Source organism: Passer montanus, unplaced genomic scaffold (assembly GCF_014805655.1).
Source record: "Passer montanus isolate IOZ18808 unplaced genomic scaffold, ASM1480565v1 scaffold18, whole genome shotgun sequence".
NCBI lineage: Eukaryota > Metazoa > Chordata > Aves > Passeriformes > Passeridae > Passer > Passer montanus.
Window position 1 is genome coordinate 1120288 of NW_024365381.1, and position 17871 is coordinate 1138158.

The 17871-nt window shown below is 38.9% G+C and overlaps 1 protein-coding gene across 1 annotated transcript in view; it reads right to left on the bottom strand.

The window, feature by feature from the left end:
- The window catches only part of AKAP6 (A-kinase anchoring protein 6), a 292740-nt gene that overhangs the window by 248613 nt on the left and 26256 nt on the right, over positions 1–17871 (bottom strand). The window contains exon 2 of the mRNA XM_039705045.1: positions 3838–4049. The gene's annotated coding sequence lies outside the window, so the exon portion shown is untranslated. The remainder of the gene's footprint in view (positions 1–3837; positions 4050–17871) is intronic.

The window sequence follows — 17871 nt, forward strand, 5'->3', positions numbered from 1 at the left end:
ATGACTACAGTAACAGCTTGTTAGGGTTAGAAACACAGCTGAGGTCTGCCTTACCCTCTGCCAAGGTCTCCAGAGGCTGAAAAGCCCAAGGTGGGAGCTGCCTTTTCAGGAGAACTTTGGATCATGGCCGTGATGTCAGACATGATCCCATTGTCACCCACTGTATGTCCTGATCCCTCACTGCTCTAGTCTCCTTTTGGCTCTCCAGCCAGCTCAGCTTTTGCATTGATTCCTTCCTTTCCTGTGTTAGGAAAGACTTGGCCTAGTCTGGGTGACTCATTACAGGGGCAGCATTTACAACTTTCTCATTTTCTGCAGCTAGAATCTGCTTTAATGAGTGTCTGTTTTTATAGAAAATGAAAACCAAAAGCCACCTGTCCAGTCCACAGAAATGTTAGTATTCAGACATAAATTAGTTGCAAGATGATTTCTTGATGTCATCTTTTCATTCATGTATTACTGATTTTGTCTCAGTAACACCAGTATAGTATCTCATTACAAAATGTAAAGAAATTCATTATAGAACATGGGCCATACTTACAATACAAAATATTGATATAATATTTCAAGATAGAAACATAATATCTTTTAATACACATGATTTTTTTTTCTTTTAAACACAACTCTGGAACTTCAGACATTCTGCCCCTCGCTGAAGCTAGAAGTACTTAGCAGAGACCAGGAAAAAAATCAAGCCCAGAATGTTGTCAATATTTCTTTCATGACGCAGCAGTGACTTTTACAGAAGGATGCAAGTAGACTAGGAGAGGACATGGGAAATTTTTTAATTCTAATTCCTCAATTACTTTGAAAGAAATATTTCACCAGGATTTTGGAAATGCCATCAATTCTAATCAATACCTGAGCACTTCTGTTAGAGATTTCCTTTGACTAGCATTCAAGGGATGAGTTTCTGAACACAGCTTTATTCCAGATCTGTCAGAGGTGGGAGGCACAGAACACCCACCCACTGTGCTGCTGTAACGTGACCTACAAAAGATGATGCTCAGAGCATAGGGTTCCCTCAATTCCTCTTTAGAGAAGAAAGGAAAGTTCCTTCCCTTGAGGGCATGCTCTGATCCCCTCTAGGTAGGCTTTGCATGGTCATATGGTGAAAGAAAAACCCCACAAAGTGTTAAAATTGTATCAACTTCCATTGCTGTGGTCAGGTTTTGTCATCAGCTCCTACAGCTGCTTTGGGAAGAACCAAGCTTCTGTTCCTCCCTGCATTGAGTGCTAAGCTATGTAAGCACTACTTAATTGATGATATAATAAAACCCTTCAGAGCAAAGTGAAGATTAAACAGTAACATTCTTTCAGTTCACCAGTACACACCCATCACCATCACACCCAGCTCCACGTCAGTATGATTCTGCATACACAGAAGAACTCTGGCCCTCACAGTAACAGCCCAAATGCAGCCACTTCAGGGAAGAATACATGTATTTACAAAACATATTGCCTTCAGTAATGGTATAAGGCCAGCTGTGAAACAAAGCTGAAAGCAGCACAATTTCCACACTGTCAAATGCTGTCTCACTTGTACCAGTTATGAATCTCCTCAACAACAAGCAAAATTGTATTATATCTTTAGTGTTTCTACATTTGGTCATGCTCCCAGGCAGTAAGGCTTGCTCTTCTAGTAAGACTCTCCTCATCACTCCACATTTGTCCATATCCTCACACACAGATCTCAGTGCAACACTTGGACCCATACAAAAATTAACAGGAAGCATTCTATAATCAAAGCATTCAGCAGGAGTCAGAATTAGCCAAGATTAACAAGAATCAAGTAGTGCCATCACAGCTCCATTATTAGCAGGTGTTTCTCAGGGTAAACAATGCTGTAAGAAGTGTAAGGAATAGAGAGTAACAGGAACTTTAAAAAAAACCCAACATGGTTTGTATTCTTATTATTAGGGGGAAAAAATTATTCACTGAGGGCTTCATAGTATGTCATACCTCCATTAATACCACCAAAAGTTGTTCTTTTTCACCCACTATGTTTGCCCTAAGTTTTTACATTGATCTGAGAAATTCTGGTTGTAATCAAGTCACTTTAAAAATTTAAGAAAATACATCTATTACTGTTGATGATACTAAAAGCACAATATTTAAACCAGAAATATCTTACATCCTTGTGTTATTGAGTGTTCTTTTATGATCCCTAAAGTTGCACGTTAAGGGCATTGCTCACCAGCTCTCCTCACACCTGGTTCTGACACCAGGCAGACATGAGCTGTCCCACCCTCCCCCATCCTCCTGCTAACTCATCCCTTCCGAGCTGGCCTGAAGGGAACACAGCAAGTGCAGGAGACCACTACTTTCATACTGGAAAATGTATCACGATAAATAAATAAATAAAACATAACTCTAATAATTAATTTACAGTCATTTTCTTTGTGTTTTGCAGTGGGGAAAAATCCAACAAAGGTACCCAGACCATGCTGAAAAAAGCATATGTGATTCTGGACAGACTGCCTAATTAAGATATAAGAGCTCTATTCCAGCTTGGGTCAGAAAAGACCATCACACACACCCCTATGAAGAGTGGTCAGATCTCATCATTATTATTTGATCAAATAGAAGGGACCAAACCCCACAATAAATATTGTTGTCACTACAAAATTAGTGGTTGCTTTTTTCTTGCTGCACTTTTGAAATATAAACTACACAGGGAGAAACAGAGCCAGAGACCACTCCCTAATTCCTAGTGGACATATTGATCAATTAAAATGACATGTGTCTGGTCTTTTCTCTGCTTCTAATAAGCAAGCAGCTGAAAGATTATATTTCAAACATACAAAATCAAACCATAATGTTGTTATATACCATCCAGCAAGATTAACTTGAAGTTAAGCAAAATAAACCTAGATTCCAGAAGCAAGACCTTAATACAATATAAACAAATACTGAACATTGTAAAGAATTACTAAATACTGTAAACATTATTTTAACCAGCTTTCTAAATAAAAAAATATGTGTTTTCTTCCCAAGATAGAGGTGGAAACCTTTTTAATTATTCCTATTATTTTATTCATAGCAAACTCCCTCAGAATGCTTGAATCTTTGGCTACACCTTTTACTGCAGTTGCAGCAGAAAAAAAAAGCTTGTTTTCTTCCCAGTAAAAGACAGATCTAAAAATTCACTAAATTCATATTATAATTTTAAAAACAGAGTCAAAGAAAGTAAAATAGTAGAAGTGCTAAAAGCTACAGTCTGTCCTTCCAAAATATTTGGTTCTCTTTTGACAATTAAATCTATGTTTTGCTTTTTTTAAGAATACCAGTGGAAATAGGACAGTACTGAACCCTGTTTAAAATCAATACTGTTCCAGTTGCTCGTTCAGCACCAGTTTGCACAGTATTTTCTGTGCTATCATGCTGTGGAAGGCCAATGAAAGTAAATAGGTGATGTTCATGCTACTGAGATAAAATAGATTCAAAGAGGAGCTAAACATAGTAAGAATGCTTAAATCAGGAGACAGGAAAAGGAACAAGCTATGTTTATGGCATTAGAATTGAAAACAGATATTCTTTCCATTTAAGCAAATCAGACAGTAGCCACTTTAATTGGATTGTGAAATTTAAATATACTGTCTTCAAATATTCAGGCTATTATCACAAATGCAATGGCAAGTCTAAACATTCAAACTGAATGCATTTTCTGTAGGCCTTTGTCTTAGCCTGTCTGCCTGAAAATAATACTTAGGCATGCAGCATCTTTCTTCAAAATGATTTTGCAAGGCAAAACCCACACACTTACATTAGGAAAACCTTATAAAACAGGAAAAAATAACCCTGCAATTAAGAACAGCACAATATTTTGCAACTTACCATGTCCTGTTCAAATCATCCTCTTTTGATGTTTACGGCACATCTGTAAGATGCAATACTAGGAGGTGCCTTGTGTGACCTGCTGCATGATGCTGTGACATCAGTTCAGATGATGCAGCTCATTATGGGAAAGACTGCTGTTGCTATGGCAACCGAGATGTGATACGAATCCTTACTGCATTTCCAGGGGAGTCCGAGACAATACGGAAGCCCTTTAAAGGAACAGACAAAATGCAAACAGGCTTTTAAAGTGTGGTGCCACAGATTTTAGAGCCCATGTTAGTACATGCCTGTTGTTAAGAAATATTTTAAACAAATTATTCCTACATGGTGATACAGAATTGAGATGTGTGAGCTATAAATTATTTCTATATTTAAAACTTAATATAATGTATGTCAATTTAAGAACAAATTTTATAAGTCAAATTTGGTTATCATATAAGGGAACCTTACTTAAAATAAACAGTCAGTAGCATGATTTTAACACTAAGGCTCTAAAGGCAGTAGTTTTTGAACAGTATTTTAAGAAATATATATTTTCACTCTGCCCCACCCTGCTCCTACATCCAATCTGTCACTTACAGAAAAATCTTGTTGCTAGGGAAAAACACTTGATACTTCAAAATGAGCAGATTTAACACTGTTGAATGAATGACAATGAGTTTTTAAAAAATGGCAGGGAGGTGGTTTTTTTATTCAGGAGAGGGTAAAGAAGTTTCTAGCCAACCAAGTAAAAATCTCCTTATCATTTTTCAACTGTAGGACAAACTGCACTGCCCTCTGCATGCTGAGTAGCCTGGCTTTCATCTGCCCATCAGACAGAGAGATGAGTGAAGACTTTGAAAGCTGTGGGCAAGCTGCTGCTGTGCCCAGTGGGCCACACTGCTGGCAGCCTCCAGGTAGAGCAGGAGAGCTGGCAGAGCAGAGAGCCCCTCCCCAAAACCCTCGCGAAGGCCTGGGGCTGGAGGCTGAGCCTGCAGCCATCGCCTCCCGCACCAGGAACCTGCTCACCTCCTCTGTTCAGAGCAGCGAGGAGAGAAGCAAAGGTTTTGTGAACAAGTACTAAAAGGAGCTGCCTGGAAATTAAAATTCACAACCAAAGAACCACAGCACATTTCTGGCCACTTGCCAGTCCTATTTGGATGAGAAAAGTTTGTGGCAAAAACTGCTTTCCCTAGCCATGAAAATCCCTTTCTACACAGTAGAACAGACAGTACACAAAAGGCTGGACCCTATGCACTTGATATGGTGAAGTCCAGAGAAAAACAAAAGCTCAACTTGAAGCAAGAAGCCCCAATGCCCTGAAGATGTCCAAAAATATCCAATGTGCTTGCCACTGTACAAAACCTTCCGGTCCATTAAACTTTAGCCTGCGAGTAAAACTTTTGATTATTGATTCCAAAAGAAACCATAGGAAATAATAACACTCTTTTAGCTAACACCACCCATTAAATAAAACTTTTGATTATTGATTCCAAAAGAAACCATAGGAAATAATAACACTCTTTTCGCTAACACCACCCATTAAAAAAAGAAGAGACTTTGATACCTTTTGATTCATGTGTCACAGCACATGTCACAATTGAGACAGCCACAATACACAGAGCATCATCACACAATTTCAGAGAGCTTCAACCCATACCGAGTAACACCCTCTCACTTAGAAGGCTGCAAGCATCTGCCCTTCCTGTTCTTCAACCCAGCCTTTCATACTCCTCATGTTCACACATTGCACCTGTGTGCCCTCTGCTCCCTTTGGTGGTTGGTCAGTGCCCCTGGGCACTCCCTGGCTCATTGCTGTCAGTGCTGCTCACCTGCTGCTCACAGCTGTGCCCACTGGGGATGAGGCTGGCCCCAGCCCCACTCCCAGTTACCACAAACTGTGTGCCTACATTAATGAATTAAATAAAGTCTCTCCATAAATCTGAGAAATGTCATAGACTTTCTAATTCGTGCTGGCTTGACTTTGTATGGTCTCATTTTTGACAATTTCTCTTCTAATACTAATCCTATGTCATTCTAAACAATACAATAAAGCTCTCAAACTGACTCAGTATCAAATCCAGTCTAGTGATCCATATTGAAGACTTACTCACAAAAAAGCTATAGTTCTAGAATTTTGAATGTTTGAAGTTTCCCTAGATGTCTGAGAATGTAATTCACAATTTAGCAGGGGACAATAAGATTGAAACATCATTTGTGTTAGGCTGACATGAAAACTAAGGTATGTCATTTAAGTTAGCAAAGTTTATGGTGTGGTGGCATGCCATTCTGCGCAAATAATGTGAGTTCCTGAAGTTTTCCTTAAAGGAACTATTTCTATTTTGTTAATTACAATTTTATATTGCTTCTACTACCTTTATTGCTATGGAAATAGAGTTGAAAAGAGGCAGTGAGCTTTTATTTTTCTTAGGAAAAGGAGGAGATTCAGAAGCATAATTATGGCAAGCCAGGAGTCATAGTTGATGCCATCTAGTTGATGGTACCGGGCTAGTTGATACCAGGGCTCTCCCTCATGCCCACCATCTTGCCCTTTGTTCCCAAACACTGGGAAGTGTCAGTGGTGGGGTGGGCACATTTGGGAAGCACACCCAGGGCCAGCCCCACCACAGTGGGGTAGCAGTGCCCACCAGGCACCCTTTTCCAGTCTCCTGCTCCAGACTTTCCAGAGGACATCTGGCTGAATGTGATCTTCACCTAAACTTCTCTGGGAGGAGTGAACAGCAGGATTGCTAACATGGACACAGAGGAGAATGGAAGGGGAGGGAGGTCAAGAAAGAACAGGGTTCAAGCTATTTTTTACAAAGCTTTCTGCCTTTGTATTGCTAACTATGGGCTCTGTGTGTTTGTTTATTCACATATGCAAATGATATGTAAATGAAGACAAAATTATAATGTTTTATCTGACTTTTGAATGTTTGCTATTTTTTCAATATCTGTTGTTAATTTTTCCCAAGAATTATTTCTCATGAGCCAAGGCACGTGTCAAGTTGGGTGCAAGAGAGCTACAACAGGAATGTCCTGTTGTAAGGCTGAGTGTAAAACTAAATATTTGTTGCACAGGTCTAATGGTACTATAGTGGCTTTACATGGAGGACTGCAACCACAAGATGCTAAAAGGAATTTCTACCTTATGAATACAAAAGGTAGCACCCCCAACTTTGCAATCTCCTAATTAAATGTGCAGGTCTAGAGTAAGGAGTAAGATAGCTGGACCTAGCTGCTTTGGATCTTTTTTTTTTTTTAATAAGGAAAGAAAAATATGAAGCTTTTTTTACTCACCCAACCCAGGACTGACACATCTTCTAGATTTAAGCTTTAAAATTGCTTTCTATTCCTTGCAATTCAGTGGAAGAGGAGGTGCAGAGAGAGAGCCCAAGTTACCCTATTACCTCACAAATACATTTCTATTCCTTGCAATTCAGTGGAAGAGGAGGTGCAGAGAGAGAGAGCCCAATTTACCCTATTACCTCACAAATACTTTGATCATTTAGAAGTATCTATCAAAATATAAATACTTTATCTTACTTTCAATCATAGCAACTCAGACTAATGGTAGGCATAAATTACCAGTTTAAAATTTATATTTTAATTACATTCTGGCTCTCCAACACATGTTGTGTCTTTCCTTTTCTCCACAGTGGGACCCCAACAGTTGTTTTGAAAGGATTGAGACCTGAAAAGTGTTTCATCTACCACCTGCCATTATTTTCCCTCTTGGTCTGTTTATGTGCACAGCTAACATCTGCACAATCCACAACATTTTCAGTAAGCACGTCATGGTCATTCAAGTAGGCATGGCCTTAACTTTAAAAAGTTTTATTTTCCGGCAGTAAGACCAAGAACAAGCCAGAGACTAATCTTGACATTATTTACTTTCCATTTAATTATATTCAAGAAAATGAGTGAGGAGTAAACTCACAAACACAGATAAAAAAGTGATATGTTATGGCAGATCTTTTCTCTGCATAATCCAGCTGTTTTCTTCTGTGCTGTTTCCCCCTTGAAATGAAGGAAAGCAATTTCTTACTACTTGCCAGCTACCCTACCCAAACAGCCAAGAGAGAAAGGAGAGGTATGGTGAGGGACCAAAGGAAATGAGAATTGCACATTCTGAATTCCCTTCCAAATAAGCCAGAAGCAGGCTTTAAGTTAAACGCATAGAAAGAAAAATCACAATTTTTCTGAATGCTGATACACATCCACGACTTGCAATGACACAGCAAAGGAAACCTTAATTCTCATTCACGATTTTGTAATCCACTTCAAGGACCCATGTCCCAGATTTTGCATGGAGTGCCTTAATTAAACAGCTATATATACCTGGGTTTCTATTTCACTGTTGGATTTCTCAGAAGGAAAGGGTAGGGCATATACCTTGATGCTAACTCTATCCTGTTTCCCTAAGGAATATTAATCAGGACCTTATTGAGTTTATTATATTGAATCCATCAACTAAAGGTTGCACTGACAACATGAGTTATACACAGTCTTCCTTGCCTAAACTTGTTAAACATCTATTTCTACCTACACTGTTGGGCAGGGAATATTTTCCATCTTGTCACCAAGGTCATCTGAGCCTCGGTTCCTGTAGGAAGGGAGACTAAGAATGGGAGCTGCTGCTCTGGTGCAAAACTGCATCTCATATGAAGTATAAAAAGCAGTAATGCTCCCACAGCTGCAGAACCCAAAGACACTAGTCAGAGCCATACATCAGTTTAAGTTTGGAGTCTCTCATTTGTACGAAATCATTATGTAGAGAAGTCCCTGTTTACAGGATGAGCACATTCACACTTGTTACTACAGCCTGAAGGGGATCTGGTCACTGTTTTCCTACCTGCACCTCAGTCTCAAGAGAGGCATGAGATTAAAAGGCTGAAAATCAGACTCCTAAGTGGATCTGCCTTGCTTCATTTTTTAGAAGATTAATAAATTAGTAACTAGGAGCGCATTTTTCTTCTTTCCCCATAACATGAATGCATCTAGTGCTAATATCCAACAATCAGTCTATTCAGAAATAGCTTCACAAATTATTTTTTAAAAATGTCAAGTACACAAAGACAGAAGTAGCTCAACAACTGGAGAAATCACCAATATTCTATATCCATATGGTAGAATAAAATATTTCCATGCAGCATAAACCTTATTTAGTCACAAGGTACTGTGTCAGAAAGCAAGGCAATATCCTCATTCCCAACACACTGAAAGATTACAGTGGGGATTTGAGTAATGGGACACTTCTGTCAGCCGCTAGTGAGCTGAGATCCTCAGGTGGGGAAACAAACTCCAGGTATTTTGGTCTAGCTCTGGACCAAATGCTGTGTTGTTAGAATACTCCAGGGCATACAATATTGTGATGTTAGTGTATTTGTTTTTCTTCAGTCTCATGCTTTCAACGACCCAAGAAGTATAATATTAACACAATAAGAAAATGCTCTAGGAGGTCTTCAGCTTATTAAAATAACATTTATATAAAAAGAAATTGGCTTGGGATTTTTCTCCTTTTGTTCTTAAATACGACCTATATGCAATATAAAGCTCACTCACTTCTAATAATAAGCTTTCCCACATCAAGTTGTAAATCTTGCCTCCAAAATTTCTGCCTACGCCATCCTTTAGTGTAAAAGGCAGCACCAGCAGTCACAGTCTTAGGTTTTCCCTCTATTACAGCCATATCTGTTGACTAATATACCTCATGGTGGGCACCTTTCCATATTTTCTGAACTTGATTCTCATGTTTCTTCTCTGCTTATACAGCTCTTAATCAAATCTGAGACTTGATCATTCCATGTCTTGAAAACCACAAAATCCTTCTCTCCGAACACCAAAGATCAGTTTTGTCCTTCTCCATTAGGATATTGTCAATAGATTCATCTTTCTGGCTCATTTTACAGTGAGATTTAAATCCCTAAGCATTAAATTAAACATAATTAATTTTATTTTTACTTCAAACACTCTGGAAAACTCTGCATAGTTTCATCTTCCTGTTCCCACAGAATCAACTTCTTTTTGCTCTGCCAGTAACTTTCCAGCCTATCCATTCTACAAGCACTTCATTTTCCACTTCTTCCTGCCAGGAAGAAAAATGCCCACCAAAAAAACCCACAATATCATGAATAATCTTCACACTCATTCACACAAACATTCTACTAATATTGCTTTGCACAGTTCTAACCTGATTTGCAAACAAGTAGGAAAACTAAAACCTGACTGCCATCACTGATTGACTTCCACGCTATTCTTAACCAATGTGTTCTAAACATCTTATTCTGCTTCCTCCACTTCAGTTCCACTCAACCTGTGAAACTCCTCCCCACTCGCTTCACATGTTCAGGAGCAACAGGACAATGGCATAAATTTAGTACACACAGACTCAAAATACTAAAGGAAATGAGAAATAATAATTTTGGCTTCATGCTGCTGGATATACAGCTATTTTCTCTGAAACTGGCTGGTTTAAATTGAGCATTCTTGTATTAGGTTAAAACTTTGGTTTAGCTCAAAGTCACCTACTGCACATATCCCCACAAAGGTTAAACACAACATGGTTCCCCACACTAGTTCAAGCAGGGATCTATTTCCAGGATGTGAAGGCAATAGTCATTTAACAAAAACAAACAAACAAACAAAAATGTTCTTGTCTGGATAGAGCAAATGATTTTAAGAGCATCTATTTACAACATGGCTGCTTTAATTTTTCATAATTTCTTTTTTAAAACATAGTTCAACATTCAGTGTAGTCCAAATTAATGCTTAAGCACAATGGGATGGAAAAAAGTGTGGCTATTACTGTAATGGAACACAGAATTATAAGTTAACAAAGAAAAAAAAATCAAAAAACACCACAACAGGGAGAACAGCAAGACATAGCAGAAAATTTCTGATCTTCCTAGGCAAGACACTAAACCCCACCACAGAGATGAAACACTAGCAGAAAACAACTCATTATATTTTTAATAAGTAAATGTTATATGCCAGTTTGATAGTCCTAAAGAAGGACAACTTAAGAATGGAACACATAGTCCACCAACACATTACATGCCCTACTTGGCATATTACCACTTCAAGTTAATTAGCTTGTGTGGTAGACAATTTTATAAGGAGAATAAAAAACTTTCACATTAAAATTGTTAACCTCTTTGCTGAAATTATTCAGATGCTGGGACATACTAAATCATGTAAGGAAGCAAAATATTATCTTCAAGGAAAAAAAAAATTAAAAGCTGTGGCTTCTCATTTATTTCATCTTGGCTTTTGTTATTAAAGAACAACCAACACCTTTTACTATCAAGCAAAAAGAGTGCATGCTAAGGTGAATATAGAGAGGCAGTAACACAAATAGTGGCTCAGCTCTGATGGGCAGAGGATATTTGTCCAACACCCAAAAGATAATTAAAGGCCATTCTGATGTGAGGATGTTTATAATATAAAATCTAGTCTACAAGTAATTATCACTGGCTACAGTTAGAATCCATACAAATGTTTTGGGCTGTAGAGACAATAAAAACAGTTGAGCAGATGCAATGTTACCACCCCTAGCACTGCATATATTAAATGTCCCAGTAAATATGGGCATACTGCAGATCACACTGCTCTGAATATGCATTTTTCAGATGGAGATGGCACACGGAGCCCCAAATCTGCCCCTCCCTTTCCTACCTAAATGAACCCAGTGTCCACATTACAAGAGAAAAAAAAAATCCCAGCAAAAAGAAGACAGAAACAGCTTTTCACACCTGGGCCCCTCCCAGCTGCTCCTTCCCCTCAGTTCCCACACCCTTTGTGGTGTCCCAGCCAACTGGTGCTTAACCTGGCCATCAAGACAGTACAGGAGACAGGGAGCTTCTTGCAGCTCTTGCAGTCCTAACAGGGCCTCATAATGTAAAGCTGGACTCTAGAGTACAGGTTGAGTAGACTTCTTGCTAGAGAGGGGCTGCAGGTTCTTGCATAGGAAGTGTTTGGTGACCCACAGGAAATGTTCTGGCTGGGCTGTCTCACAGGAAATGTTCTGGGTTTTACCAGAATTTTTTTCCAAGTGGTGAAGCTGCCAGGAGTTTGAGAAGAGGAGGCTGAAGCTGTGCCAGGGAACAAGGACTGAACAGGACCACACAAATCAACTTATTACAAACCTCAGCCACAGACCAAACTTATCCATCCCCTCAGATGGCCAGTCAGCCAATGAATATGTATTTAAAACAAACTGAGGGACTGAAGTCTAAATGAAACAGAGTTGAAATCTGAAAACCTGGGTGCACAGCAACTAGTACCACTTGGGCAGTCTCCTCTCCCCAGGGCCAGGTGTGCTGGCAGTGCTCAGCAGCAACACTTGATCCTACCATGGCATCGTGGCCCCAACAGAACTACAACACCAAGAGGCAGAATTTACATGGAATGCAATGGTCTCCCCAGACACAGAAGAAATGCCAGGGAAATGCCAAGCCATCCAGGTGTTTTTCAAAAGTCAGACTATATCCAGATTAGTTGATCCTCCTGCATGAGCTTAAATTGTCTTTCTGGTTCAAAGCAAGAGTGTGTTTTCAAAACAATTCTCCCAATCATCCCCATTTATTGTACTTGCATTCCAACCACTGAGTAGTCTCCCAGGACATGGACAGAATTCCTTTCTCATTAATCTAAACCAGAAGACGAACTCCGTGAGTGCACCCAGTGCACTCCAACAGCTAAGAGGCATTTAATCTTGGGAACTAGACACGGCTCAGCCTGTAGTGACCCCATGCAATGTTTCTAGTGCAGACCTTATGTCTCCAGAGCCTGCTGTTTTGTTCCAAAGCTCTTCTCTTACTGAGTAGGCAGGGCTTGTCTGGGGCAGCACTGCCACTGCAGCAAGGTTTTGTCACCAGGCTGAACCTCTGGGCTCCCTGCCATGGACCTTCCCTGTTAACAGCTGCAGGAGCAGCTGGCTATGAACCTGTATTGCAATGCAGTCTCTGCTGCATTAGAGCAACTGCATAGCCTCAAACTCTGACTTCTCCCTGAAGACAGTACAGCTGCATTCACACCACACAGCACCTGGTCTAATAAGTCCTAGTAGAACTCTGCATCATTGCCTCTTTGCCTTGCACTCTTAGAACAAAACAACATCTTTTCCCCTCCCTCTCCTCTTTCAGGCTCTCTATGCCACAGCCATCTCACCACATCTCTTATTTGTCTTCATTCTTCCCTAATAAATTACCTGTATCACTCAATCTCCATGTGCTTTTGGTCTTCAAAATCTCTCAAGACCACAATTCATCTATGCTGGTAGAACTTACCAGAGGTTGCTGGCCACAGCCTCTGATGGCTGCATTCTCACTGGGTCTGCTGTGCCTCAGCAGTCCTTGGCAGATCGGGGCTGAGGCTGCCTCATCCCTCCATAGTCCCTACAGCCATCCAGTCAGGCCTTTGCCTGCCAGAACAAGCATCTGTGCTTTGGATGATAGACATAAAGGAGTTCTTACTACTGCAGTACTTGATTCCACAGTTTTCCATAAAAAGAATCATAAAATGCAGCTGCCGTGATTCAGTGGTTCACTTTCCACCAAAAAAATTAAGATAAATATTAATCCTTCCTTCCTAGTCCCTTAACTTTCAGCAGTGCAGTTCCACACCTTCCCTCACACTAATGAAACTTGTCAGATAATTTCATCAGCCCATTTAACTCACTAGTTCAGCAGAAAATGATCCAATTTTTGCTAGGTTTGTATCCTGCCAAATTAGTAAAATTAATTGACTGACTGAGGCTGAACAGTTGAGCCTGTGGCACTCCCACCCTTAGGAAAAATATGCTGATAGATGGTTCCACCTCTCCCTCCACACTGCATATTTCTCTGGCATATTTTCTCTGGGCTTGGTGAGGCAGGGTTCACAGCTCAGACAGTGCTTGATGTAGGATCAGGGCTGGCAATGACAGGAGACAGCCTGACATTTTCCTCAGTGCAGTTACATAACTCTCGTATGTATTGGATCTTTTTTAATGTGCTTGTCCCCCCCATTACCTGAGGGGTTTATACCTTCTATTCACCAAATATCATTAGAGCATATCTTTCCCTGTCCTCTGTGCCCTTCTTTTAATACTGTGCTTATGTAGGATTTGCCTTTTTCATTCTTCTCTCACAACCACATATATTTGTTCACCCCACAGACACCATCTCATTTCCATGTAAGGTAGGTCAGCTTTATTTAGCATGTTTGTTCTTCCATCCTGCTTTATTCTCTTTCAGTGGACAGCCATAGGCTAGCATTCATTGTATGAATTCAAGGGGCAGAATGATTAAATTTAAGTGTGAAGCTTTCTATAGACTTCTTCCTGGGTACCAGAAAGCTTCACAAAACCAAACTGCTTCACGCTCGCAAAATCTCTGTAATGGAAGAGGTTTTAATCCTGCTTTCTGGAAGTTAAACAAAGGCACAGAAAGACTAAAAATAAAAGTATGACAAATATTGTGTTTCTGACCTTAGGTTTGACTTCTCAAGATCACATGTCTTCCTATAGCATAGGAATAGTTTTTTATCTGAAGCCCAGCTGCTGTTGATTTCAGTTTCAGCCGTGAGCAGTTGGCAAGCCAGTTCCTTGGGTTTCGAGTCAGGATCAAGAAAACAAATATCAACATGACAAAAATGTAGCCTAAATAAACTGGTCAGCATTCTATAGAAGCTTTGCAGTAGAAGCAGAAACACAGGCAAGGACCATTCTGAACTTCATAACCTCATTTATGAGCTTTTTAAAAACTTTTCTGTACTTGCTGCGTGCTTTCAACTTCTGCTACAGAGGAATGATGCATACTACAGAAATCTTCTCTCCTTTTTTGCTTTCACTTATTTGGCACAGACCCTTCCCATGCAGGCATTTTGAGGGCAGGAAATAACAGATGAGCATTATAATTACAGATCATATTAGAAAGCATTCACACAGAAGGACCAGTTAAAGGTTAATTCTAGTGTTTTCTATTTTAGCCAAGACAAGCAACCAGATCCTTACAGGGACCTATAAAACAGGGGGTTTTTTGAACAATACACATAAATTTTTGTGTTTTATCCTACATGAGATAAATCCAGATCCATATCTCTAATTTACCCAAAAATTAAAGGTCTATAAAAAATGTTATGTGCAATATAGTTTTGATGCAGGTACATGCATAGGAGCTACAAACCAAGGCCAAAGAGCAGACCCAGCAGACACAGTCTGGCCATCAAGTGAAGCTAAATTTTGATGCTGTGAAATAGGCAGAGGACTGATTTACAGTATAAGTGATTTTTCTTTAGTAGTCTTTGGATTATCAATATATAACAAATCAGAATACATTTTCATATAAAGAATATTAGGTGATAATATATAGAACTACTGGCTGCCAGAAAGGGAAACAATTCATCATTTTTATAGTGCATAGTTAGTTAATACACAACTGGCTATCTCAATACCTTGAAAATCATAAATCTATGCAGAGTTTGTGCTTCTACTTAAAACTTTCAGTTCTGAATGTGCATTTACCACACAAAATAATTATAAACTTTTAATTAAAACCTGGATCTTACATGACTCCTGGAAATTTTCATTAATAAATGAATGGTTTACTTTCTGGTTTCAGTTGCTTAATATTCTCTCCACAAATTAATCTTCTAGTTAGTAAGAATGTATACTTTAATGTATCCAGATATAAAATAATAGAAATCAATTATACATGTGGATTTTTACAGTAGGAATTCTTGAAATTCAAACAAAACCAAAAATAGAAAAGATAGCCCAGCCTTAAATTCTCTGCATCTGCCTCTTCATTATAATGATCTGAAAACTGAAAGTGATATTAATGATCTAAAAATACCAAAAGTGACATTTTACTTGTACATTGTTCCTCAGAAGGCCAGAATTCACTTTAACAAAGGAAAACAAATGCCTGCATCCCTGTTCAACAATCAGCAAAATTACCATATGCTTTAAACCCTATGGAGTGCTTTTGCCTTATGACTTCAGGGCACGTCCCTGCTTCCTGTCCATAGACACAGCTACAGATTTAATCCACTTAGTCATCATTTCATGACTCAGTTGCTGCCACCTTTTGTTATCTGACCTCAGTAGCTTTGGACTAAAACTAAAGCCATTTTTTGTTGGCTGTCACTTTGCCTGCATGGCTCTCTGCATGCCTCTGCCTTCTCACAAGTGTTAATTGTTTGCTTCAATTTCAAAACACTACCACACCATTATCTTGTTTTTTCTATCTCCCAACCAGTTTTATGCACAAAAACTTCATCCTTAAAAACCCTTCAGAACAGATAGCTCACTAGCATACATTTGTTTGGCTAAGCTTCTCATAAGCTCTGAAGAACTTTTTCACAATTTCATAGAAATATCATCTTAAGACTCCATTATTTTTTTCTATGCATTGTGCAGGTTTTAAGGCAAGGTACCAGCAGCTCTTCAAGCTGATCATTAGTAGAAGTGAAGTTGGGAAAAGACATATTCTCATTAGGTCAACTTCACAAAGCTGGAAAATTAGTCTTTCCTTATAAACATTAGAAAAGAATTTCAAAGATATGCACAAGCTAAAAAAAAAAAAGTTTTCAAAAAAACCCCTATAGCTGAAATAGAAGAAAACAAAGCTGGTACTTCAGAGCAGAGAAGGGCACTGGATAGAAGCAATACAGTGATTATCTGCAAAAAGAAGCAGAAAAGTGGATAAATATAATATATGGGACAAGTGGGAATAGTTAGTGGCATGGAATAAAAATACACTATCAAATTAATATTACTTCTGAGTAGCACATGACACCTATTTCAAAAAGTCACAATCAAGAATTTTTCTGTAACTTATAAAAACCCTATTCTTACAGGAGAAACAATCCACATAACTGAATCAATTTCAAGAAGATCCTGTATAGACAGCTTCTTAAAAAGAAACTGTATGAGGAATCTAAGACCTAAATATTGCAGGCAGGCCTAGAGACTGGGTACTTAAAGACACCATTTTATAGGCACGGAGAAAGTACATCACCAATCAAAAATACTCTGTGGATTTCCAAAAGGTACTCAACAAAGTGACTTACCATAGGCTCTCAAGAATAATAAACAGCCAGGAAACAAAAAGGAATTTTTAGACTAAATATATGAAGGAGAGGGTAGAATAAAAGGGATGTCAATAGAGAGACATCACCAGGGGATTTCTGACAGTGGGTGAGGTGGAGTGTTGTGTTGGTAATTCAAATTTGGTCCAGTAAGGACAAGGGCTGCCTCTGAAAAGGCACACAAAGAAGTTACACAAGTGGTGGTGCATTAAAATGGCAGATAAATTTCAGTAAACTAGCATTGTGAAATAACATACGTAGGAAAAATTATCCTAATTTGCAAATACAGTGGTAGGTGCTGAAGTGTTCATTACAAGTCAGGAATGAGATCTTGTGGACTTCATAATTAATTCAATACAAACCTGAGCTCAGTGCTGTAGAAATAAAATAAATAATCAAACAAAAATATAAAACAAACATAAAAACACCAACCAAGCCAACTTAAATACTTTACTTATTTCTGAGAGACTAGCACCAGCAAGTGCTCACCCTAGTCTAATAAGGATATTGAAGCCAAAGTCAATGTCTCCTCTACTGGAAGGGAGCCCACAGCCCATCTGTCTCTCCTCCTTGGCATGGAAATTCTGGTCACTTTTCTCCTTTTCTCCACAAGCAGGAAGAACACATGTGATTCATAATTTCCTCATTCAAGTCTGATCATTGCTGATGGTTCTGCTTGAAAGTGCTCAAATACTCTACCAACCACCCTGTTTTACCTGCCGAGGGAATAGCTTTGTTGGCAGCGCACTGAAGATTCTTTGCTGGCTCCCAACAGCTAGAAATGACTGTCATGTTCTTCAGTAAAATTAAACCTTGAATGTGTTTTATAATGTCTGTTCAGAAACTCTCCTTATTAGAGATGTTATTTTAAAATATATGTCAATCATATTAGTGCAATTGGGAATGAAAGAATAATTTGTTTCAATGTCTGTCATCTACCTTTTCCTAAATATTAACTGCTTATTGGTATTATTAAAA